Source organism: Condylura cristata, unplaced genomic scaffold, assembly GCF_000260355.1.
Source record: "Condylura cristata isolate star-nosed mole 26May11 unplaced genomic scaffold, ConCri1.0 scaffold00009, whole genome shotgun sequence".
Classification (NCBI taxonomy): Eukaryota; Metazoa; Chordata; class Mammalia; order Eulipotyphla; family Talpidae; genus Condylura; species Condylura cristata.
The window spans coordinates 38716323-38743286 of record NW_004567110.1 but is presented as its reverse complement, the minus strand read 5'-3'; the positions used below and the strand labels follow the sequence as shown (position 1 = coordinate 38743286).

Here is a 26964-nt window from a genome sequence, read left to right as displayed (position 1 = left end):
GGGACGCTGCTAACCTCGGCGCTTCCTCAGAAGTCATGTGAAGGTAGGCGTATGTGTGGAATGGGGGACGCTGCTAACCTCGGCGCTTCCTCAGAAGTCATGTGAAGGTAGGCGTATGTGTGGAATGGGGGGCGCGTGAGGAGAAACGGCCTTCTCTGGGGGGTGCTGAGGAAGGTGTGGGTCAGAGGTGAACTTGAATTGCTATAAATCAAAAAATTGGTAGACATACTCTTACTGTTAGGAGTCCCAGCCACAGAGTAATTTCAGGCCAGAAAGGTCCTTTCCTCACTTTCAGCTCTGCAGAACTGAAGTGTTATCTGTGCTGACTTAAGGCAATGACTCTGCCCGTGCTGTCAGAGAAGGAGATGTGTTTAAGCTCTGATTGCTTTCCTGGCTGCTTTCCACATTACTGGAAGGTTGTTTTCTGTAGAGAGTCTGCCTGTCAGAGGGGTATGTAGGGCTGTGTACACAGGGAGTAAATTGTATTTTCTGATGGGCCATATGGGACAAAGTAACTTTTTACTTGCTCTCTTCTCTCTATAGAGACACATGCATATCTCCATGCAGCACTTTATAACTGTATCTCTATATCTGTGTTATTTGTAGTAAGAGAGAATACACACACTGGACCACTTCACAACAAACTTTCAACACTGCCTACAAATCACCCACCATTTCTTGCTAACATACCCATGTGGCCAATGTTCTCTGACTGAGGGCTAGTTTTAAGCAATGTTGTCCTATGTAACATGGTCCCCTAGTGGAAATAACTGCTATACGAACCAAGGTGAATTTTAGAGGCATTCTGAGACACGTAATGAGATGAGATACTCAGGACCCTAGAAAGTCAAGGTCATTCACTTGAAGGGAAATAATGCACAAGTTATAATGTATACTTGAATACCCTAGTAAGAGTCTCGCCTCAGTGCAGGCTCAGTAAATGTCAGCTCCGTTATGACTTATAAGAGACACAGTTTGTTCAGCAGAATGGAAAGTGCCGTGATGGAGCACAGTCCACCAGGCGACATCCCTGAAGCGTGGCCACACTTAGCATATTGTACCTACCGTGTGAGCACACATGTACGTGTGCTTCCTTTCTGAATCTTGTTTGAACTGTACCTCCCCTGAATTCACATGTTGAAATCCTAATGCTCCAGGACCTCAGAGTGTGACCTTATTTAGAAACAGGTCATCACTAGCTGAAATGAAATCACACTGAAGTGGATGGGTCCATGATGACCCTGTCTACAAGGTAAATTTGGACACAGAGGAGAACACCTGTGAAAATGGGAATGAAGTTGTCACAAGACAAGGACCCACCCTCAGGGTGGGTCTGGAACAGATTCTTTTATAGCACCTTCAGAAGAAGAAGGTGCCACCTTAATCTTGAGCTTCTAACTTCTGGAACTGGGAGTCCATAGATATCTGATGTTGAAATCACCCAATGTGTGGCACTTTATGATGGCAACTTGAGGGAAACAAAACAGCCAGTGAGTTAAAAAATATCCAACTTCAAAAACACTGCAGTCCTGATTTAGGCATAGAGCTAAGGGTTAGCAACTCATCTCATTCCCAAAGGTTAACCTCGTACGAGAGCTGGTTTTCAATTACATAAGTTCACGTGAACTCTGAATAAAAGGCTGGTTCTCTTAATTTCATGATACAAGTTCAGAGAAGGCATTTGTATTTTTAAACATTGCTTTCAGTAGTAGATTGAAGGACTATACCACAACAACATGAAGCAGAATTAAAGAGAAAACTTTGAATAACTTTTTTAATTGTGAGGAAAATGTTGTCAGGATTCATGACTTTGAGGTGACTAAAATTCTCAGGGAATTTTATTTTACTTTGTTGGGACAAACTATATCAATATCAGAGATAATTTTATTTATTTCCTTTGACTCCTTGTCTGTGTTAATTCATGCTTTTCCTTGTCTCTGAAGTCATTTAAAAGTCATGCTATGAAGTCTGCCCTAGCTCTTCTCCAATATTTTCCAATCCCATTTTCAGTGTATAAGGACATGTCTGTGTTGTTTACTATTTGTGCATATGTAAGAGTTGAGTTATAGTGTTTTAGAGTTAAAAGCATACTCCACAATATTTCAGCTTGATTAATTTTAGCAATAAGGCCCAGATGTGCTCACACAGCCATGAACATCTCCCTTCTTATTACCCTCTGCCCCATGGTGGAGGCTTCATCGTACTTCTTGGATGCTACCTGGGTGGGCTCTCCCCTAGCAGGTCACTGGGCTTCAGGGCTGGTGTTTTTTATTTTAGCTTTTTTCAAACACTTTCCTGCAACATCATCTGCAGAGCAGACACACCAAAATGCCTGTTTAAATAGGTGGTCAAGCCCTATCCCTGAGTTCTAAACCCAACTCTGTTGAAATATGGATTACTTATGATATAAAAAGTTTCTGTGGAAGACCTCACTTTGTTCTTCTATAGTTTTGGATACTGTGACCTTAAGCAAAGTATTGTATAATCAAAGTAGATTCTCAAATAATGTTAGCTGAAATTGTTTTTCTCTCATCAATGTCCCAAGCAGTATTGAGCAAAATGACATTATTCAAATATTACTGTGTACTAGTGACAGTAGATGAGTGTTCTCTTGCATGGTATTTTTTAAAAGCCTCTTCAATTCATTCAGTGCCTGGAATATATTTCCTTTAACTTGACTGTTGAGCTAGTTGGCATTAATTCTAACCCTAGCTTATTTCTCTGTGGTTTTGATTTCCAGAGTAATGATGTTTTTAGTGAGATATGAAATCTGGGCCCTACTCTTATGACCCTCTGGCCCTCTGGTCAAAGAACTTGAGCCCTCATACAGAGTAAGGATAGAAGGGGGCAGGGAACAGGGGAAATAAGAGCGAAAAAGAGAAAGGAAAAACAGGCTTTAGAGATTTGGAGCTCTTTTGGAGAAAGACATGACTTCTATTACAGTTGGTAAAAATCATCAAACAACAGCTGCTCCCGAGAGCACCACGGTGGCATCTTAGCCTACAAGATGGAAAATGCTGAGGGCAGCCTCCTTATCAGTCTTCCCACATGAAGGTAACTGCTGTCACCTGTGAGTCCAGAAAGAGAAAGAAACAAAAACATCCCTGCATCTAACTGGCAGAGTAAAGAGCACAAAACAGCTTCCTCACTGCAGAACTACATTTTTTTTTGGTCTGCCATCAACAGGTGTTGCCATGGTAACTATCCTGTTGTTAAGAAGTGGTAAAGGTAAGAAAATCTATACAAAACCATCATAGAGGGAAAAAATAAGAAAGGCAAGCTTCACAAAATGAAACTCAGACCTAGTAGAATGAGGAATAAGAGACTTGAGCCGCCATTTGTCAGGTCTTTATGTTGTTCGACAGGGATTCTGCAGGCTAGACAGTCTCAGTGCAGTGAGGTCTTTGAAGGGGCCAATGAATTCTCAGAGGGTCATTAAGGCTCTCAATTTATTGTGGGCACCAATTTATATGCCCAATCTATGTGTCTATTTTAGCTGCTTGATGACTTTGGAAGGAGGGCTGCAGTGTTGTGTTGTGCCTGGGAACTTCTAGAAAGTGAACATGTATCATTGAGTGACTTTCTTATTCCAATCTCATGAAGGTAGTAATATGACAATTTCTTTGCACATTTCCTTCGGATGGAGAAGCTAGGTTTTGCATGCTATGATTAAGGAAACAGTTTGTGAATAGTTACTTCTTTCTAGGTTCAGTACGAACGATATTTGTAGCCCAGGTAGGAAGAAATAATCAGATTGGCTATGATCAAAATACCATTTCTGTGGCCCTTCCTCCACTGCTCACAACTTTGACAACATCCCCTATATTTAGTACCATGATTATTAATTATTTTGGAAATGAAATTCTACGTTTTTATTTTGGAAACTATTGTTGGTGCCCTTCTTTCGCCCCACCCACCAGACACAATCTATCCCCTTTAACTATAAAGTTGTTTGCTGTTGAAATGACTCCGCTCTACTTTGTAGACTAATATACTTTGCTAACTTCCGTGATTCTTCAAAGTTAAGATAGTGGGCAATTTCTGAAGAATAAAGGCTGAAAGAAATCAGCCTGAGAGACAAACCAGTGTCTCTGAATACTGTACTGAACATCTGCTATTAGGGAGTCTTAAATATGTTAAAAGGACAGCTGGGTGTTATTCAATATGGTCCCATGACCTGCCTAGATGTCTCTGGCCCATTTCTGCCACTGAGTGCTCCATTCCATAGAGATGGGAAAATCACCTGCTTCAAAGGGTTGATGCGTATGTGTAGCAGATAACAACTGTGAAAGTGCTTCGTTCGTAAACTGTAAAACACGAGGGAAATAAAAATAGATGCTAAAAATACTCTGGGATTTTCATGCTTTCTGCTATGTTAATATTTCCCAATTCACATTTTTTGATAAGTAGGCCACAAAATTTTCACATGATGTTTTTTGCAGAAAAATCTCTTCCTTGTTATCATTTGGAGGCACTTATCTGGTTTGGACATCACTGCTTTCTTTTCCTTCTCTTTTTATCTTTCTGTTCTCACTTTGCTAGATTTGTATCATAGGGAAGTGTATGCATGCATGCGTGTGTGTGTGTGTGTGTGTGTGTGTAAAAGAGAATGAGGAGTGAAGGAAGAAAGGAAGGGGGACAAAGAGAAATAAGGAAGACAAAACAAATGAAAGTGTTAACAAAAGGAGGGACAATTTTCCACCCATTCCACAGATATGTATCCATGTTTTGATTCTGTGTTATATGACTTGCATGTTTTGGTGGCCTTTTTTTTGTTGTTTAATAATATAATAGTTTATTTTTACTTCATTTTGTGTTTGGTGCTTTTTTTTTTTTTAACATAAGTGATTCTGGGTCTGACTCTAATTTCTGCAAGAGTCATCTCATGGTACTTTATTTTCTTCATTCTCATGCTAGTGGGCTCTGCCAATTTTGGTTCAATCTACATAAACACTTCTGTTGTTTCTCAAACTAACCCTGTAGGTCTCCTTAAAGTAAGATGCAATCCTCCTTTCTTTTTGTTTGTCTTTTATTAAACACATCGTTCCTTCCTTAAAATGTAGCCCTTTTGCTTCTGAATATTTTCAAGTATTTGGCTTGCCTTAATTAGAAACAATGGTATAATGATTACTCTTACACATATAGCTTTGTACGTGAAGGAATATATTGATAGGACAGATTTTCAGACACAGAATTGAGGGAATGAAAGTATATATGTCCATTTCATTTTATTTTCCTTCTCCTTACTGACCTAAAATCAAAGCTGTATTAATATACAGTCCATTCAAGTATAAAAGAGAAGGCATTCCTTGGTTCTGTTGGGTTATTCTACCAATTGGATTCATTTCTCTTAATACCTTCTGGGATTCCTGAGTATCCTCTTTTGCTGATCATATTTCTTGCTGGCTTTCTAGTGCTTCTATGGATTTATGCCTTTTCTTTTTTATGAATGAAAGATAAATTAACCCTCTCTGTACTTGGTCGGCCATAAAACCTTTTGCCTGGACAAGGGCAAATAGGTTCTTAATTACTCTTGCCTCCTTTGTATTCATCTTCCATAGCTGTCCAATAACTTTCTAAAACATGAATCTAATCACTTGGCTCCTTCATTATAATTACTTGATGGTAGTGATAACTACAAACTCTATCATAGAACTGGACATGTTAAGTGAGTGAAAAAATGTTCATCATCACTTCTAGTAAGAGAGACTTCCAGCAGATTAAGTCTACACTGTGATACCACTTCACACCCATGAGAATAACACATATTAAAAGGACCCCCTACAACAAGTGCTGGAGAGACTAGCTAGGAAAAGTAACTCTACTATATTGTTGGTGGAAATGGGAACTGTTGAAATCTTTATGGAAAACAAAAAATTAAAAATGGACATACTGTGCAACTCAGCAATCTTAAATCTTGAACATTTAAAAAGCCACATTTCACAGTACATAGAAGTATTATTTACAATAGTGAGGATGTGGGAGCAATCTAAATCTTTTTCAGTGAGTGAATGAATCAAGAAGTTGTGGCATATATACATCATGAAGTATTATATAACCACCAAAAAGGATGAAAAATAGTCATTTCCAACTACATGGGGGTAATCTGAGAGAATTATATGCAGCAAAGTAAGTTAAATGGTGAAAACAAATATTGGGCTGTTACACAGCAGATAATCCAACATGTAAAACACTTTCAATAACATCAACAAACTCCTGAGGGCTCTGAGGTTAAGAGGGAGGGGGCAGGGAAAGGACAAGGAAACACCAGGGATGGTGGTGGGAAAAAGAAAAAAGCATGTTTCATTTAACCTAGTCTAGCTCATAAAAATCACTGTTAAATCAATTTTTTAGCAGCCAAACATCCATGCAAATTTTTTGCACTGATATGAAGAAAAACAAACAACAAAACCACAGCCTGTCAAGTTTACAGCATCCTGAAAAACTTGACAGACAGGATGTGAACATTAGGTGCATTTACTCTGCCTGGCCTACTGGCTTGTGTGGCAGCAAAACCAGGCCTCAGAACTTCCTTTGAAACATCTGATTGGCTCTCTGTGTCATGAGAATTAACCTAAGTTCAATAACTATGAGAGCTAGTAGATAATTGATAACCAAGAGGGAAAGCTGAAAAATCTACCAAGTTTGAGAAAGAAGAGGAGATATCAGTTGTCTGGTAAAAGTGGTGACCTCTGAGCTATGTCAGTGGCAATCTGTCAAGGTGCCAGGGGAAAGAACACATCTCTAACATGTGATCTTTGTTCAGTGAGCCTTCTGAATTGAGAGTAAAAACAAACATCCCTATGTGCATATTGTCTTGTGTTTCCCACCTCTCATATGAATGCTTGGCATATCTCCCCAAAGAATTCCAAACTGGCCCTCCCTGGTGGCGCAGTGGGTTAAAGCACAGCACTGAGAATCTAAAGCCGCTTCCGCATGAGTTCGATTCCCGCCTGCCCCGGAGGTGACCACATGGCGTGGCAGACCTCTCCTGACCCGCCCGCTGCTCCCCTCAGCAGTGTACTTCGTTGATCTGCCTGTTCTGCTCCCCACTCTGTCTCTGGTGAAGCCTCTCACCGCCCCTGAGCCTCTGGTCTGTACCCCAGTTCTGTATGCACAAATAAATAAATCTTTAAAAAAAAAAAAAAAGAATTCCAAACTCCATGAAGATGACAAGATAATGAGTGGGGTTTCTCTCCCCATTGCCACTCCACACCCAAAGCACTCAGCAAAGAGTTAACTGCTTTAAAGTACAGGACACAACAATCTCAGAATCTCACTGTACTATGGAGATATTTTTCTCACCTATTTAGGAATATTGTCTTGAAGCAAACATGACTTAAAAGCATGGAGTAAAAATATCTGTATAAGAAACCATTCCCCTGCTTTTTGAAGCTCCATTTTAAGGACTTTGTTTTTAATTTACTTTATTCAATTAAATAACAAAAGAAACCTCTCAAATCAATCATCTTTTGGCTCATGAATCCACCTGAGCATGACTTTATGTGCAGGATTCTACTGGCCCACCAAGAGTGACACATCACCAGAGTCAGTTTTGAAAATTATCTCAGAACTCAATCTTTAAGAGGCAACTTTTAATGCAATCACAGACAAGATTTTTATCATGGAAAGGAAGGAAACCATGTCACCCTGTAGCGTGTCCTTACAGAGGTCATTACAGTCCAAAAATGATAGGCCCTTTGCTACTGAAGTTTAGTATTTATCACTGAGCTCAAAATATACTGGAAAGCCTGTATCTAAACGTAATTAGCCAAGATAATTAGAAAGAACATTCTCAGAGTTCAACATGCTAGGATACAATAAAGGAAAACAAACAAACAAACACCTTTCTTACCCATATCCACGAAGAAATACTCAGATGAGCCACTTGTGAAAGCTCCTTAGCTAAGGTGAGTTTCCTAATTCCTGTGGTAGGGACTTTCCAGTCCTTTGTAACCTGACCGGCCTGCCCCACTCCTTTCCAACAAATTCACCTCCCCTTTACTGATACCATTCATGCCTGTAATGTTCCACTCCCTTGTCTCCAGCCACTCAGCTCTAAGTCCTGCTGGTCCTTATTAGCAAGGCTTGTTCTTCTCCTCCCTTTCCTTAGCTTCTGCCCAGTTCATCTGAAACATTACTACCTGCCCTGTCCTGTACTGGGGATCTGTAACTCCTTCCTCTCCTCATATGGTTTAGTTTATTCGGTTCAAGGGAGGTAAAGTGACTGATGTATTGGATGGTTTTGGGGAAGCATAAACCAGGCATCTAGGTTTCATCTCCTCCCTCTTTTGGGAAAGTGAGTTTTCCTTTGGTTACCCATGCCATAATTTGAGTTGATCTTTGGCCTGTCCCAGTCACTGCGCGACATACTTAATTCTGAGGTTCCAGATGAGTACAATAAACCCTACATCCTACCCTCCAACTTGATCTTTACTAGAAGTAAAGGTGATATTTGAACATTATTTGCCAATTATTTTAGCTTAATTTTTTTCAGAAAAAAAGTCAAGGATGTCACTGTGGTTTTGTCAAAGATCACAGCATCTTTCATACATGCACGCACACACTGACTAATTGAGATCACTTTCATAGTTGATATGAATTTGTGTCTCATTTCCTTGCCTAGACATAATTTAGGGTCATGTTTTATAACTCTTTGTTTATAGTGTGCTCAACACACTTCCTTATATATTTGAAAAATAAACTTTGGTTCAGTTCTGGATATATTATATAATTAAAAATACGGAGAGAAGATTTAAAACAAAACAAAATAAAACTTAGGACTATGAGATGTGTTATTCCAGCTAACAATTTTGACTTTATTAACATATCTGGGTGTCACCAAAAAGTTAATGTAGGCAGAATGTGCATACAATTAATACACACCAACCACTGTGGCCCTGCAGAGTAAATTTAATTGCACATTGAGCAAGAAGAGAGAATAAAAGATTTGCATATATGGATTCATTTTCTTCATCAAAATCTACAATATCTAATTTCAGTAAAACCCTGTCATTAAACTTAGAGCATCAATTTACTAAAAATGAATTTTAGGTGATGCATATCCAAATGTAACTTCCAAACCAGTGACAGTAATAAATTTTCATTTACTTACATCTTAAAATTTCATCTTAAATGCTACATTTCCTTTTCCTCACTCTTTCAGGAAAACATCACAGAACATCATGTGCCATTAATGTCAGTGTTGCTGAAAGATAATGATTATCCAAGTATACGTTTCTGAGTGCCCATTCCCCAAACAACAAAAATAAATTAAATGCATACAGGATTAAAGTTAGATCAAAATGAACTGTTTCAAAAACTTTAAAAGTCAAGGCATTTGATAAACAAATACTTTTTCTTCAATTTCATTTTCAGCACAATAGTACAATAGTTGTCTTATTGCAGTTTTGAATGTTAACTAAATGCTAGTCCTAACACACAGCACTGACAAGTCATCTAGAACAACACAATAATAATGCAAGTGTTTGCCTGTACAAAGCCCCTTTCTGTTTTGAAAGATGCGCCACATGTCTTTCCTTTGACTCTTACAGTATCCCATTAAAATGACAAAGGATACATTATCACACCCATTTTACAAATGGGCAAACAGAGGCTCAGAAGGATTCTGTGATGCTCCTGAGACAGAAGGGCTGATCTCCAAGTCTGAGTGCTGACTCGCAGAATTTAATCATTCATTTTGAATGAGCCTGGGGATAGAGACCACTCCGGGTCTCCTAAACTATCCCCCATCATCCTACTGGGGATATGACCATCATCATCATGTATGAGGCATGTTCAAGGTAGTTTTTATTTTATATATGGATAGAAACAAAAGTTAAATCTGTAAATATATTTCCTATAAAAGCAAAGCTGGGTAAGAGTGCCTTAAAATGAATCCAGTTTAATCATTTACCTTAGAAATAAAGAACATGTTTCACTTCAGTCCTCCATGCCTCAATGAGAATGACAATGTTTCCATTAAAATCGAGGTTCCAAATTAAAAATATCCTTTGGCATTTTTCAATGAAACATTTAATCTATCAAATGAATAGATTAAATTAGACCACCTCATTCATGCACCAAAATGCCAGAATTTATCTAATGAAACAAACTTAAATTTAAATACAAGACCATTGTTGAAAACCCTTTTTTGAAATTCAATTTTGAGTTTGACGCAGCTAAAACCACAGGGATCTGTGAGGTCCCCGTGACATGGTAGTTTTCTTTGGGGCGGTGGAGAATTATATGCAATTGAGTTTGTTTTTGGACCACTACAGTTTTTCAAGATAAGATTTCCCCTTCATAACTGCGTTGTCAGAAAATATCATAGAAGACGAGAGCGGACCTATGCTCAGCGCGAAATGAAAAGGACTGCCATCCATATTGGTTTTTAACTATCTTGGCCTGTAAATTAATTCTTGAGGGGTAAATACATTTGGATTCAAGGCAAGTCTCCTTCCAGAAAAGGAAAAGAGACAGACAAGCTAACATAATGGAGGGAAACCTAATGAATGAGACAAACGAAGGGAGAAAAGTAGCCACGTAAGTCAATCAGCCAGTGAGCTGACGCCAGGATCCTAGCCTCACATTTGGTATAAACTGGCAGAATGTGGTAGAAAATGTGCTCACTGCAAATGAAACACAAAGCCCTCCCTCCCCCCTACAACAGAGAAGTATTTTCTGGAAGTGGATGATAGAGAAGAGCACCAAAAAATTACTCTTGTTCAGCTCCCTTCATCACTCCTTCTTTCTCTATAAGATACAACTTTGTATCTGTTGCACAATTTTCTTTTCTTGAAATAAAGTCTAGATGTATTTTAAAGCCAGTGAGTAAGTGCAGTATTATTTCCTATGGACTATATATTTCTGTGTTAATCGGTAGGATGATCGTGATTGCAAGCTTTACCACATGCCCGCATTCGGTTTCATCCACGGTGCCTGCAGGCATTGCTTGCTGATGTGAAATGAGCACTGAGAATTAGCGTCCCTGGCAGAGGTGATAAAAGGAAATAGAAAAATGACAATACAGAGAAATCCTAATTTTATAAGATACTGTCAGTTGTCCTTTAAAAAACTGCGTAAGCTTTTTGAAACCATAAGACCTAAAGCTGCCATGCAAATTACTCTAGAATGACATGTCTATATAGGCAATTCTCTATTTGTGTTGGATGAATTACAAATTTAAATTCTCTGTTTAACCTCCTCATCTTCTTTGGTTTATCATGCTCACATACCATTTTGATAACCCAGAAAAAAGAAAACCTGGCAAGAAAAAAAGCCTAATTTTCAAAATAATTTTATTTCCAAAGTTCATCCACAAGTCTGTCTTTAGGAACACTGAATGAGTAAATAAGGGTTATTATATTCTTAATACAGATAAGTCATAACGATTTTTTAAGTTAAACAAATTTGTGGAAAACAGGAAACCAATGAACATTAAAATCCATGTATTATATTCTGATGTTTTCTGTGGTCCTTAATTTTATAAAAACATTTACAAAGTTAGCCATCAGTGAGGAACACTGTTAAGAATAATTTTCACATATGTATTAATCATATTTCAAAATAGCCTGCAAATATCATTTTAAAAATAAAAAGATTATACATTTTGGTATTCTTATTGGTTATATCTTCACCGTTGAGGCAAACTTTCCAAATATTCATTTATTTAAAAAGAGTACTATTATGAATATCTGCACAATGACTATCGCACATCTTTCTCCCTGACAACAAGTCATGCTTTCATATGACAGAAAATAAAGCATTCTGGAAAAGAGTTATTTATTTACTAAGATTGAGTTACTCCTCCTCCATTTAGCCAATTGGAGAACTGTCAAGGATGACACCAGAAAACTAAGGAGGTATCTTATAAAATCAATAGCATAATACCTCAACTACGGGGTGATTATTGTAACATTAACAACCAATACCACCACAATTTCCTAAATGTCAACACCAGCCAGGTGTTTTGTTAACAATATTCCTATCTTCTACAACTTTTTAAAAGTAGGGATTATTATTCTCAATTAAATGTGAGAAGGGGGACAGATATCATACTATTCAATCTCCATTAGAGTTACACTTTTGGAAATTACTTTATTGAAGTAACAATGGTATATAACATTATACAGATAGAGGTAGACCACCTTATAAGTCAACATCTGCATATCCTACATTATCTTTGTCACCAGAATTCCAGTTCCTATCCATCACTGCATAGCTGACCCCCTTCAAACCCGATTTACCTACCTTGCCCCTTTCCTTTTTTAACCACTGGTTTTGATCTTATAGTATAAAAGTTTGCTTTTATTTCAGTTTGTTTCTTTCTTGACCACAGGAGTGAAATTATAGGGCCTTTTCATTCTCCATCTGACTCATTTCATTAAGCATAACCCTCTGGCTCCATCCAGTTGTTGCAAATGGCCCACTTCTAACAAATGTTTGTCTTTGTCCTGCCCCAAACTGCCCAGTTCTTAGAAAAAGATCACTGGATCACCACCAACTTGATAAAACCTATTCACTAGGTGACGGCTTGAGGGAGACACGCTCCTGCTTTGGTGGGATCTGCTGGGGACGTGGCCACCAGCTGATGGAGCAGTGAAATGATAACGGTGCTGTAGGCAGATGGAGACTGGGGTGCTCAGTCAATCCTCGAGTCTCATGTCCTTAACCAATTACTTTTTTCCCTCTAAGCACCTCAAATAATTTTTTTGGGAAAGATTTATTTATTTATGCATACAGAACTGGGGTGCAGGGGGGGAGAGGATTCACCAGAGACAGAGTGGGGAGCAGAACTGGCAGATCTACTGAAGCACACTGCTGAGGGGAGCAGTGGGCAAGGCAGGAGAGGTCTGCCACGCCATGTGGGTTACCTCCGGGGCAGGTGGGGATCGAACTCGTTCTGCAGTAGCCATGATAGCTTCAGAGAGCTATGCTTAACCCATTGTGCCATCAGGGAGGGTGGCATTTTTCTCTAAAGCAGATGTAAAATCATCTCTAATTTGATAGTTAATTGAGCTACCTCACTTCTTTACATGTCTGATCACATTTTTCAGGAAACATTTAGAGAAGCTTATTAATGCATTGCATAATTATTAACCAAAGAAAATTATTAATATTTAAGATCACCGCTGAGCACTGGGAACTATTATTTTTGGTATTATTTTGTGTGAACAAGCCCAAATCCTTATGTTATACAAAAACTAATGTCTTTGCTCAGAGGATTAGAATTAATTTATGACCTCCATTTTTGACTTAAATGCTGTAAACATCTTTGTTGTTCTTGAAAACAAAGGCTGCTCCTGAATAATTTTTCATACAGAAACACTGAAATTAAAAGTACTATGAAAATATTTGCTGGATTAAACAAATGCAAAGCGCAAAAATACTAAGACTGAGTGGATATTTATTATCCCTACTAATCCTTTTGTATTTTGAAGTTTGCTTATTTTTGCTAGGCACTTCAATGTTCTTCCTCGGTTATCATTTTATAATATAGCCACAAAAGAGAATACAGAGTTAATAATGCCATAAGCTTTAAAATAATATTCAAGTAATGCAGATGAAACTCTAAGTGCATTTGTTATCTAAATATGATCTCTGGGTGAAGCAAAAAAAAAAAAAATTAATCTAATGTTAGAATTTTAACTCCTATCCCCCTGCAGTGAGCCCTGCATAAGAACAGGAATTTAATTTTAAAGTACCAGTGATAAATAATTTTAATGTGATAGCTCAATAAGGCCCCTTTTGTGTATTCAAATAATGAAAACATTCATTTTGTAGTATTGTGACTTCCTAGCATTCTTAAATGAGTCAGTTTCTAAAGCTGAGTAATGAACCAATCTCTCCATAGCCTAGTTGCTGGAGACACACCAATGGTTGTTTCTCATTGACTATACTGGATGACAGCTTTGAAGGAATTATTCGAGAGTTTCTGGTCTTACTGCAGGGCCTAAGAATACAGGAGAAATAAGCATTATTTCCTTGAAAGTCTAAATTACTAGCCTCAAAGAGTTTGGGCTCTCCCTGATGTTGCAATGGGTTACAGCACAGCATTATGAAGCTCTGCGAAACCACTGCAACACGAGTTCAATCCCCTGCCAGGGAGCTGACCCACATGGTCTGGCAGACCTCTCCTGACCCGCCCGTTCCCCTCAGCAGTGTACTTCAGTACATCTGCCTGTTGTGCCTCCTACTGTCTCTGGTGAATCCTCTCACTCACCACACCTCTAGCCTGTACCCCAATTCTGTAAGCATAAATACATAAAATCTTTATTAAAAAAAAAAAAAGATTGGTGATGGGAAACCCGTGGGGATTACAATCGAGATGGAAAAAAAAATGTGCAAAATGATGTAAAAATAAACTTTTGTAATAATTAAAAAAAAAAAAGAGTTGTATAGTTTGGAATATCAATGAACAAGCAGGCACTGACAACATTTAGGCCTGAGGAACAGGAAGGCCAGAACCCCCTTGGGCACATGATGGTGCACTACTGGGGATAGGAAACCGGGGGACAGATTGACTAGGTAGGAAATAAACATACAGAGCACTTAGTTTGGTATGTGTGTATATTTTTTAAGATTTATTTATTTACGCATACAGAACTGGGATACAGGCCAGAGGTGTGGAGGGTGAGAGGATTCACCAGAGACATAGTGGGGAGCAGAGAAGGCATATCTACTGAAATACAGTGCTGAGGGGAGCAACAGGCAGGTCAGGAGAGGTCTGCCAGGCCATGTGGGTCACCTCCCTGGCCAGAGATTGAACTCGTGCTGCAGTGGCTGCACATAACTTCATAGTGCTTTACTTTAACCCATCGTGCCACCAGGGAGGGCCTGGTATGTGTGGATTTTAACATAGATATGGGGCAAGAAGGTGAAGAAATTGGGTGGGTGGCTAAACTGAGGTCTCAAGAAAACTTGAAAGTAGTGAGCAAGATTAGGATACATAAACATTTTCTATGATGGACAAAAGAGTAGGTATTTTGAGTCTTGAAGGTCATTCAATTTACTGCAACTACTCATCTCTGCCATAGCAATACAAAGGCAGCCATGAACAATAGCTAAAAAATGAGTATTCCTGTATTCCAATAAAGCTTTATTTATAAAAACGGGTGCCAGAATCTATCAGGCCTACAGGTCACTGCCAATCCTGAATTAGATAACACTTGACGGTTTGGGAATGGATATGATTTCCCAGAAAGAACATATGGAAGACAAATTAGCATCATACAAAATTTGAAAACATGTAATTCTGAATTTCTAGTCAGCTCAGTAAGAAGTGCACACTATATACAGGGCTTTCAGTCAGACAGATGGTGGTACAAAAACCTTGGCTCTGGTTCATACTGTGTATGAAATTGGGCAGGTTTTTTTTTTTTTTTTCCCACCTCTGAGTCTTAATCGAGGTGAAATGAGGATAATGATGATAGTTAAAACTGGGCATGGTGATGGTGCTAAGACAATACTGATGTTTATACCAATTCTCTGAATTAGGTACTATTTTCTTCCCCTTTTATAAATGAAGATAAACACCCCTCAATGACACAGTAAGTGCAGGAAGGTTCCAGCCCAGTCCTAGAGCCCTTCCTCATCATCATACCAACACCTCAACAGCTCATGATGAGTTTTAGATGAGAGAAGTGAAGCCTGTTATCATGAATGTGGCTTGTAGAAGAACCCACTAAGTGGTCGCCATGATTTTTACTACAACACTGAATGAGGGTAATGGAACTAAGAAAAGATGAATCTTGTCCTAGCTGCCTATCTATACTGCATATCTGACCAGTCTGACTGACAAAGACCTGCTCGGCAACTCCATTGTTGATTTACAGACTATCTTCTTCCAGGAGATAGAGAGGAAGTAGTGGCTGTTTCGATGATCACTTGCCTGACATTTCTGTTGTTTGTTTTTACAATTTGCTGTAAATTTGGGCTATTCTTCTTAGCAAACATGTTAAGAAATTTCCAAAGGGACTGTTTCTTTTCTTTGTATTGCTGGTACCCACACCTGCTGAGAATCTCCATATCACTAATTGGGGTTCATGACAGACTATGTTTTAACAAGTGTTTACTCTTGGCAGAAACTAGCATTAAGGGTCAGAAAAATGGCTTCACAAAGACACTGATGGCCAATCAACTCCTATTTTTTCATTGTAAGGTCCACTCAAATCTTCCTTTCTCTACAGTTTTCTGGCCCCCTCCCCTCCATTTTTCTTGGCAAGATTTTGAGATCTCTTTTAGGGTAATGTTCACTCTTAATGACTTATTTGATCTCTTTTCCTGGATGGAGAATTCTTTGACTGTTAAACTGGAGTTTACTATTTTACTTGACATGTAGAACAATGAATGTACATACATATCTGATAGTAAGCAGCCCAGAAGGTCATTAACCAGAGAAAAAATGGGACCAAGTTATAAAGATATATGTCATAGTCTTTACCAGTGAAATTATTTTTCCAAACATTTCTTAAAAGTGTAATAATCACATGAAATAACTCACCATTAAAGTTTACTTAGTTTCCTATTGTAGCTAAATGGAGTTAAAGTTGGTCTAATTTTCCCAAAGGAACATGGGCTGAGTTATCTCGACCCATGAAATGGATGATATATTTAGATCTTAAAGAGAAACTTAGGAAGGTTTTACAAGGGAAATGCTAATGATTAGGTTATACAAGAGCAAGCAATACAATAGTAAATATGTATTCACTTATTTCTGTAATTATATAACTATTTTTAAAATAGTTGTCATATTATAATATACCTGTGATTGCCAAACAACTATATATTGTATCTATTTAAATTGTAGTATAATAGTCAAAAGTTAAAATTGTCTTGGGTGCTATGTTAACTCCAGGGATTAAGAGACCAGGATAAACAGCACAAGCAATTCCACATAGCACGAACTTGAAGGGTATAAGTAAGGGCTTCTTCAGGTGGCCATATAGACAACACCCAAAGGTCCTAGGACAACTTTGGGAAGTTCTGCATACTCTAAAATTATATGGAAAGTATTCTGTACAAGTGTCCTTCAAAGAAAGAATTTACAATTATCACTAAAGTCCTACTACCATCCCAAAGCTACATGAAAGTATGCAAACAGGCCTCCTCAAAGCATATTTATCTTACTATAAAAGGTTAGGCATATATTTTTTTAAATGTACAGTTTTGGAATTTAACAGCTGTGTCCATGCAAATTTACCTCTTTACAAACAAATGGGTCAACTAACTTCAAATAAAAAATTAAAAGCAAAGATTCTAAGCACTTTTCTTAACTTCCTACTTTTGAAAAAGAATAATTAGTTCAAGTAAATACTTGTGTTTCTGCCCAGAACACACAAACCCCAAATTTTGTCTATTAGTGAGAGGCTACTTTCTTTCCAGTTATGTATCCAGCAAAACTTACATTTATCTTAGAATTTCTTAAATAGTTCAGTGTTTTTAGGAATCTGAGGCATCTTTTCATATAGGTCAAAGATAAAAATAAAATCCAGGAGCTGGCACTTCTGAAATACTACTAATAGTATAATTTACCTTTAAATTAATCTGAAGAGTTACCTCTATTTAATAGGTAAGAGAAGCAGCATCAGAATGCTTTACTTAAAAGTTGACTATTTTGGGGCTCTCCCTTGTGGTGCTATAGGTTAAAGCACAGCACTATGAGGTTGTCCACAGCCACTGCAGCACAGGTTCTATCCCCAGCCAGGGATGTGTCCCACATGGCGCGGCAGACCTCTCCTGTCCCGCCTGCTGCTCCCCTCAGCAGTGTACTTTAGTCAATCTACCTGTTCTGCTTCCCGCTCTGTCTCTGGTGAATCCTCTCACTCGCTCCCTGCTCCCCCCATGCCTCTGTCCTGTACCCCAGTTCTTGTATGCATAAATAAATAAATCTTAAAAAAATTAACTATGTTTGAGGGTAAATAAAGTTGATAACAAAATTGAAGTATGAATTGACAGGTCTCACTGTTCCATTCACAAGCTATATAATCCATATTTTGCAAATGAAATAATTTAACATCACACTAGATTGTGAGAGTTTGTAGCACTTACAAAAGATTTTCAATGTATCTCCTTATAAGCTAATTTTCTACCTTTGCTCTGTTACCAGCCACAGGTGAATTCTGGAATAGCCTTTCTGTATTATAAAAAGTCAGTAGCAGGAGAGTCATCTATGCTTTCTGGCCATTAACATATAAAAGATTACTACTTCAAAGTGTAAAAGATAGTCAAAAAATAAGTTGACCTTTCTAAGTTGGAAGTAAATAGCAAAGACCCTGTAATTCAAAAGCTTTGTGCTATTTATCTGAAATTGACCACAGAACCAACATTTGTTCATGTTGTTAACACAAGTGCTCATAAAATTGTGTTCATTTTCATAGAGCAGCTTTTTTGCTTCTTGAAAGAATAGTTTGCTTCAAAACCCATTCCAATTTATATCTGTTTTGCATAAATGAAGCATACTTGTAGAAAAGACTGGTTCATTATCATGTAAAATACAGCCATTAGCAGAAAATCTAGTAACTATATTCCCAGACATAACAAGATCAGACTCTTTGGTTTATGGGCTGGAGCTGGGGGATGAGTGGTTGAAGATTTCTAAAAGAAGAAAGCCTTCCTTGTGAAGGAGTTATTCACAGGGGTAAATTAAATGCTGATGCCAAAAAGGGAAGAAACAGTTCTAGTCGACTCACCCTTAGATTTAACATCAGTGTATAGGTAATTCTTAAATATGTACTACCTATTTCTCCAAATAAAAACAAACTCTTAGAGGCAGAGAATGGACTGGTGGTTCACAGATCAGGTCCGGGGGTAGGGGTGAAAAGGGTAAAAAAAAGAGATCAATTGTATGATAATGGATAGAAACTAGACTTTTGTGCTGGTGAGCATGTTGTAGTTTATTCAGATGTTAAATTATATTGTATACATGAAACCCCTATCATAACATCAATCACTGTTACTTCAAAAAATGTGTTTATCAAAATTTTTATAAACTATCTTGTGGTTGGAAAATGTGACAGGACTCACTTGCCTCAAATGCCTACTATGCTAACACACAGTAGACATGCTATAATGAGAGATCACATCAATCTTGTCACTTCCGGGAAGTTACTGCTGGTCAAGTACAGAGATGTGGCACATGAAGTACCTCTCATTCCATACCCAGGGGAGGGTCATTAAGGCGTGATTTCAGGCAGTGATGATGAAATGACAGACAAGAAGTGGAGATGCAGAGAACACAGATGAAAGGAAGGAACATTCAGGAATTTTTGCTGTCAGGCATAGTTGGAGGTGCTGAGTGGGTAAAGGGTACAAAACAGATGAAGTGTCAGATCTGGTTTACCTACAGGAATACTGACAAAAGGTTAAAGTATCAGGCAGAGAAAATACATTGAAAGGTGAAGGAAAAAGAAGAAAGAACGTCATTAGTTTTCCCAAGACAGGATGCTTGGAATATATGCTTTGAGGAATAAGATTTAAGTTGAGCTCTACATGACAAGGGGACCATCCCCTGTTTTTTCAGTTTCTAACAAACTAGTTTTAGGGTGGAGATGGCAATTTGCAGAGAAAAGACAGTCTCATATTTGAGTGATACAAACCATTTTTGTGTGTGTTTGAGACACATTTTGAAATATTAGAATATTTTTAGGTTATATAAAGGGATTATAAGACAGAGAAATTTGAAATAAGTCAATAAGAATTCAATCCTGTCACTCAACAATTCCATCAACAGTGCTTCAGTGGTCCCAAGAAACATCCAGTCACCCGGATAGTTATGTTTGCTTTGATTCTGAGTCACTGCATGCAGTCCACACCACACTCCCAAATTTAGGAGTAAAAATTTATAGTAAAAAGGTACCATTCTCTAGCAGAGGACAAGAATCCATACAACTGAAAAGTAAACTTTGCTTGTCCTCTGCAAAACTAACCTGTTTGGCTTCATAATTACCTAACCATACCTTTCACTATATGTAATTTTATAAACTATACTCAAATGTGGAAAAAAATTTTAATATTAATATCTAGCAGCCCCTTTGTGCTGTGAGGCCTTGGCTGGGTAAGTGCAAAGTGTCGTGTTAATAGTAGTGAATCCTGGTTGGCCATTCCTGAGTTTCTGTGTGTTCTGATTGTCTCCTTAGGAAATGTTACTTATTCCCACAGGATTCTCAACCTTTTTGGTTCTTTTCTTACGTGAAGCAAAACAGTTTTATTTCTTTTAATTTTTTTCCCTCTGTTTTGACCATCCACAATTAAAACCACCAGAGATGGTCTATCTGAATTACTTGCCTGATGCCTGCAGATATGAGCAAGGCACCCTAAAGAAGGAAGAGCCCACCAGACTGAGTGACCTATCAAAGGCCCTCGAAACTATGGTGGATAGCCGAAGTGAAGCGTTCCAAGTCATGTCCTGATAATTTGGATGGAGGGCCATCTGGCCACGACACCTGTCCCTCTGTTCTGACTAGGGCTGACTTGGTAGCTAACAGGGTCTCCTAAAGAAACTAAAGACTGGGTCATGGAGAGCAAGTTTCCTAATTAACTTCCTAGAGGACTGCATAACTAAATAATTTTTAAAATAAAGCAAGAGGGTAATATTAAAGATAAATCTGATTTTATTGGAGGAATATTTTCTAGAAGATATATTTGTGCATACAGAACTGGAGTATAGGCCAGAGGTGCAGGGGTGGTGAGAGGACTCACCAGAGATCCTGAGAGTGAGGGAGTAGAACAGGCAGATTGATGAAGTACACTTCTGAGGGGAGCAGTGGGGAGATAGGAGAGGTCTTCTGCACCTTGTGGATCACCTCCCTGGCTGGGGATCAAGCTTATGCTGAAGTGGCTGCGGCTAGATTCACAGTGCTGTGCTTTAACCTACTGCATCATGAGGGAGGGCTCTTATAGGAGGGATATTGAGAAGACTTTGGAGGACATAGCTAGCATTGATTAGGAAACAAAAGAAATAATAGAATGGTTCATTTCCACACAGCACCTCTTTTTTTTTCCAAACAGGTTCTCAAGACTGCTTTCCAGACCAGGCAGCTCAGGTCTCTACTAACGCCCAAACCTCAGCCTTGGTTTTCCAAAAAGTAGCTCTTAGAATCTCATTTTTGCCAAGTAAGACATGTATTCATCCATTCATAAAATGACAGTGAGCATTAATGAAAAAAGACTTGCTACCTGGCTATCTCAGTGCTAAAGTGTGTGAGAAGGAAAAAAATGGAGACTGGCAGAGAGAAGTCTCCACAGAAAATGGTTTTATAGCCTCTCCCTCCTATTTCCAGAAGCCTCCTCTGAAGAGTCTCTCACTGTGACCAATGAAGAGGAAACAGCTGAGATCCAAAGCCTTCTACTCAACTTCTGGTGAGCCAAAGCCTGGCCAGAGTCCCCAGCCAGGAACTGTTTTTAACCAAAACAGTCCTAGCAAAGTTCAGAAACCCACTTGGGTGACACAGAAGCCAGAAGCAGGTAACATGAGGAGCATCTGACTTCCCCGCCAGTACAAAGATCAGATAACTAATATAAAAAAAGTAATATTTAAAACTCTAGATGGAAAATCAAATTCTAGATAGCGTGATGGAGGGCTATGGATGTTCTGGGAGTGGGGGTGATATGGAGATGACTCCTGAGGAGGGCAACCCCACAGTGTCAAAACATGAGCAAATTCATAAATTTTATTTTAAAAAATTCTAGAGGTTGAGTTTTAGTCATTAGATGCAATTTTTAATGACTAGAAATATTAGTGAAGATTGGAGACATCTGAACATATTTAAAAACGTTTTTAGAGCCCTCCCTGGTGGTGCAGTGGGTTAAAGCACAGCACTGAGAAACTAAAGCCACTTAAGCATGAGTTCAATCCCCAGCCCTGGAGGTGACCACATGGCATGGCAGACCTCTCCTGACCCACCCGCTGCTCCCCTCAGCAGTGTACTTTGTCAGTTGACCTATTCTGCTCCCCCACTCTGTCTCTGGTGAATCCTTTCACTGGCCCTGCACCTCTGGACTGTACCCCAGTTCTGTATAAATAAATAAATCTTTTAAAAAAACTTTTTAAGAAAATAGAAAGTAATATATACACAACTAGCTCACTTCGTGAATACTTTTAGTTACATACAACTTACATAGCCTAGCTATGCAGAAAGTCACTTATATACAAACACAAACACACTTTAACCATATAAGCATGCAGATATGTGTGTATATACATATATATATATGTATATACACACATACACATATGTAAATATAATATAGGCACCAAGTACACAAAAGTATTCCAAACTGGCTACAATTCAATGGCCTGCCCTTTGGATAGAAAAGCCCACCCTTTGGGCTCTGGAATCTGAGGCAAAATTATAAGGTTTACATCAACAGGGCTAGGTCAGAACATCTTTCAAGAGTAAGCTCACATTTTTGGTATTCATAGGATCTTGATTATCTCTAGGTCCATTTGAAAAGTGGCACAGAAAACAGAGGACTGGAAGTTAATCATATGCTAAAGTTTTCCTTCTATACTTAGAAGCACAGCAAATGCACTTTTTTTTTTAAGGTTTACGAGGCTACCTTATAGCATCAGAATATTGATTTCTGAATCTTACAAAAGCTCTTCGTATTGTGCCTGCACCACAGATTTACACCGTTGTAACTCTTGTCAGACATCATCTTAGCTTTATGAATAAATAAAACTATGCTCTGGGGAAACATTGATTTAAAAGGAAAAATCAATACCCATCTAGCATGTGATAGACTTGCACTTTAAGGCCAGTTATCCCCAAAGTACAATGCAATAGTAAGTGTAAAAAGCACATTTTTCACTTCCTAATAAAAGATAAAGAGGGTATACGAAATTGGCAGGACGATGTCTACCTTCCCTAGTTCTCAGTCTATGGAGATTCTCTTCTTCCTTTTAAAAATAGTTTGTTGGCACAATGTAATAGAGTAAAAATGAAAACAATGAACAACTATACACCAGAGACATTTTATAGGGGTGAAAATGGGAATGTGATCAGAACTAGGGTGGGAAGAGTGCACTGGACTATGGTGATGGCACATGGGTGAATTGGTGGTGGGAAGCCCATGGGGATTACAGCCCATGAGATAGAAAAATGCACAAAATGAAGAATAATGTAAACAAATAAAATATTAAAAAAATTTGTTGACACTTCAGTAAAGGGAAGAGGGAGTGAAAGAGAAAAATGGTGAGTGAACCAATGATGGCAAGATCTTGATACCTTGTGAATACAAACTGTGAGTACATGAGAACTCACCATACAATTAACTCATGTTTGCAACATTTTTCATAATAAAATTTGAAAAATATAGTGTTTGCTTGAAGAAAACTATCTATAAGTCTAATGTCAACCAAGATGTTGGTAATGAATCTCTGGGTGATGGTCTCATAAAGAAACTTTTCCTCCTTGGGTGTTCTGTATATTGCAACTTTCGTAATGATATCCATTGTTTTTATAACTCCACACACACACACACACATACCACAATAAGGGTAGGGAAGGATAGTAAAAAACAAAGAACAGATTAATTAGGCTGATTGCAATCTATTTTGTTGACTACTGGCCTAGAGACAGCTGAGATCTATGTTGTGACTCATCTTTATATTCAACTATTTTGTACTGTGCTCAGACATATTTCAGGGTACAAGCAGGTTGATATTAAAATGGACTAATTTAAAAAAAAAATAGGAAGCTAACAGCTTATCCTGAAATTATGTTCTCGAGCCAAAGATCAAATGAGAGACAAAAGCTGGCTAAATTCATCATTTCCTTTGCTTTGAAATCATCTTACAACCTAAGACTATTTTCACAGTGGAAACAGTTGTTAAAAGTTCTGGCAGGCTTGTGCTAACCTTTTATTATAAAGCCACTACAGAAATCCAAGGCTTTTGCTTTCTTGTTCAGAATTGACTTGAATTAAAAATGAACCCCATTAGTGCCTCAGAGATGCAGTTCATGGCTAATTGTGTAAACTGTGGCCTTTCAAGAAACACACTCGTTTGCTGATTTTCAGTAGGAGCTCACATCTCATCAGATAGTTACTGATGGTGTCTGTTCTCATCACTTGCCTTATGAACGTAGAAAGCTCTTTTGAAATTTGAAACATACTTTCAAGACAAAGGCACATTAGAAGCCTGAAAGTGGGTTGGGGTTGTTATATTTTTCAAACCTAAATTCAAATATCATTGAAGTAACTACCATTATCACCAAAGCAGGTGAGGATATCAGGTGATATACTTCCAAGGTGAAAAATGATATACAATTACATTCAGACAGCCACTATGTAGTACCATCATCAGCAGAAGAGGAGAGGGGCCAGAAATTGGTTTTGGTTGTTTCTCTGTAATATCTGGTTACTAAAAGCAAAACAGAAAGCAAAACAGAAAGCAAAACATTATTGTTGTGAAAAATGCTTATATTTAGTCAGAGAAAAGCACAGCTTGAGATCATGTTTCACAAACACTATCTTCTTCTTTATTACAGTTCCAGAGATGCACTTGTTTAAAGAAACTAGAGCATCCACTGTGTATAATGCTGTGCATGGCATTTATTGGATGTTGTAGATACAAAAACAGTAAGATCCGAATCTTGCCCTCAAGCTTAACATCTATAGGAGGATTAGACATATAAGTGGATAATTAAATACAGTGTGATTAGAGATAAAAGTGAAGAATTGGGGAGCCTAGCTACACATGGGACAGGGAGGGTTCAGGGGAGATTTCTCAGAGTAGGTGGAGATTGAAGGCACATAGGAACTGATCTAGAAGGAAGGGGTGAGGGTGTTCTCCAGCGTGAAGGCAGTACAGAGCCTCAGTGGGCACGATGTGCTGGGGCTTCCGGGGATCCCACGCTGGAGAAGCACAGGCTGCAGAGGTCGGGGTCTATTTTCTTTTGTTAATTTTTAAAATTAAATCAGTTTATTTCTTTTCTTACATCACGGGTCAATATTGACAGTATTTGATTTTCCCCTCCCAGCAGTCCCTGTTGTTCTCCCAGCACCTGTGGTCCTTCAGCACAGTGTTCAGTGCCCTTCCCTCCCCTGTTTTAATCCTGTCTCCCGCCCCTCCCCTGCCGTATGCCTCAGATCTATAGTCAGCTTGCACATTTTGTCTTCTTCCCCACTCTCTGTTTGGTTTCTCTATTTTCCAAATACAAGTGAAATCATCCACTATTATCTTTGCCTTCTGACTTAGCTGTCTTAAAATGTTTAGATCAAGCTTTTCAGGGGCCATGGGAGTCAGTGAGTAGAAAATCACCTTAAAAACTGGAGACCAGGGGCCCTCCCTGGTGGCGCAACAGGTTAAATCACAGCACTAAGAAGCTTAAGCCACTTCCGCATGAGTTCGATCCCCGCCTGCCCCGGAGAAGATCCACATGGCCTGGCAGACCTCTCCTGACCCACCTGATGCTCCCCTCAGCAGTGTACTTCATTGATCTGCCTGTTCTGCTCCCTGTTCTGTTCCTGGTGAATCCTCTCACCCTCCGCATCTCTGGCCTGTACCCCACTTCTATATGAATAAATAAATAAATCTTTAAAAGAAAAAACAAGACAAAACAAAACAAAACTGGTGACCAGGTACCTAGACTGGGGACAGTCTGTTGGAAGAGAGCTATATATTATTTCATCCCTCAACTAGTAACAGGAGCAGAGTTGATGAAGGTCAGAAACAAATAGTTGTAGAGGTATAGAGAAGAAGGTCCAAAAGAGATTTATAGCAAACTTGACATCACCAGTCATTGTTCTTGGAACTTTATTATTTTAAATCCAAAATCTACTGGGGACTGATGCAGAGGGCAAAGCAATGTCAGGGAATTTCTGTCTTGAGTTATAGGATCAACAGTGACACCTTTAATTAAAATATTGATTCTAGAAGAAGGAGTCTGTTGTGATTAGAGGACCAGGGAGGGGGAAGAGGGAAGACAGTTTCACTACATACAAATTCACTTTGAGAACAGCTTCAGAAATACAAAGAAAAATAATCAAACCTGAGTCAGGCATTTAGCAGAGGCAAGCTGGAAAATTGCGCTAAATTAAAAACAAACAAACAAACAAAAAAACAGCACAATATCCCTAAAGTAAAATTAAGTGATATACTAAAACACATATAAAGAAGCAGAACACAATACAGTGCTTTCCAGAAACTTAAGAGGACTATGATTCCACTACAGGAACAACTTAAGCCTATTTTCAAATACATAGATTTTTGTGTTAAATCTTAACTCTCCATCTGGGAAATGCTCTACATTTCAGGCTCACAAACAAAACGTGAAAAATAAGCAGGCCTAGTAGAAATGGAAACACATTTGAGAAAACACTATTTAGTCCCTGAAAGGAGACTCTTGTCATATGTTGGGAGAGCAGAGGAAGGCATTTTTGGAGTGTAGATAATCAAAGTCTTAACACGCTGATTCTTTAGACTAAATTAACGGACAAAAGAAAGACTGTTTTCCAAGATCTGCAGTTCTATTTAGAAAGACCTCAGAGGGGCACCAAATGACCCCCTGAAACAGTTCCCTGCTCTCCTAAGAGGAAAGGGTTACTCTGGCAAGAGAAGGAATTTCTAAACAAGTATAAGGAAAAATTTAATTAAAAGACAGTGGTCTATTTTACAAGATTCCCTCTCTAAATAGATCGGGACCATTCAGGCCAGATGTACTCTTTCCTTTCCAGTTCATAGTGAAATTGGATAATGATGTATAATGGCTAGGGGTCAGTGAGATCACAGGGCCTGAGGTCTGTAAATCTTTAGAACGGGTGGACATAGCACTTTAAAGTCTAGAATTCATTATAAAAATTGATAACCATATAGTAAACTAATTGCTAGACTGTCTTTGTGGTAATTTCTCATTCATTCAGGTCAGGCTAATTTTTTCTGGAATCCGTCCTCTTCAAAGATGATCTAAGGTCACTGGGAATTTTAATGTGACTTTATTAAAAGTGCTATATGACGGGCTC

At 38.4% G+C, this 26964-nt stretch overlaps 1 protein-coding gene across 1 annotated transcript in view; it reads right to left on the bottom strand.

The window, feature by feature from the left end:
* Positions 1 to 26964, bottom strand: part of PAG1 (phosphoprotein membrane anchor with glycosphingolipid microdomains 1) — a 132162-nt gene that overhangs the window by 58461 nt on the left and 46737 nt on the right. The window lies entirely within an intron of this gene.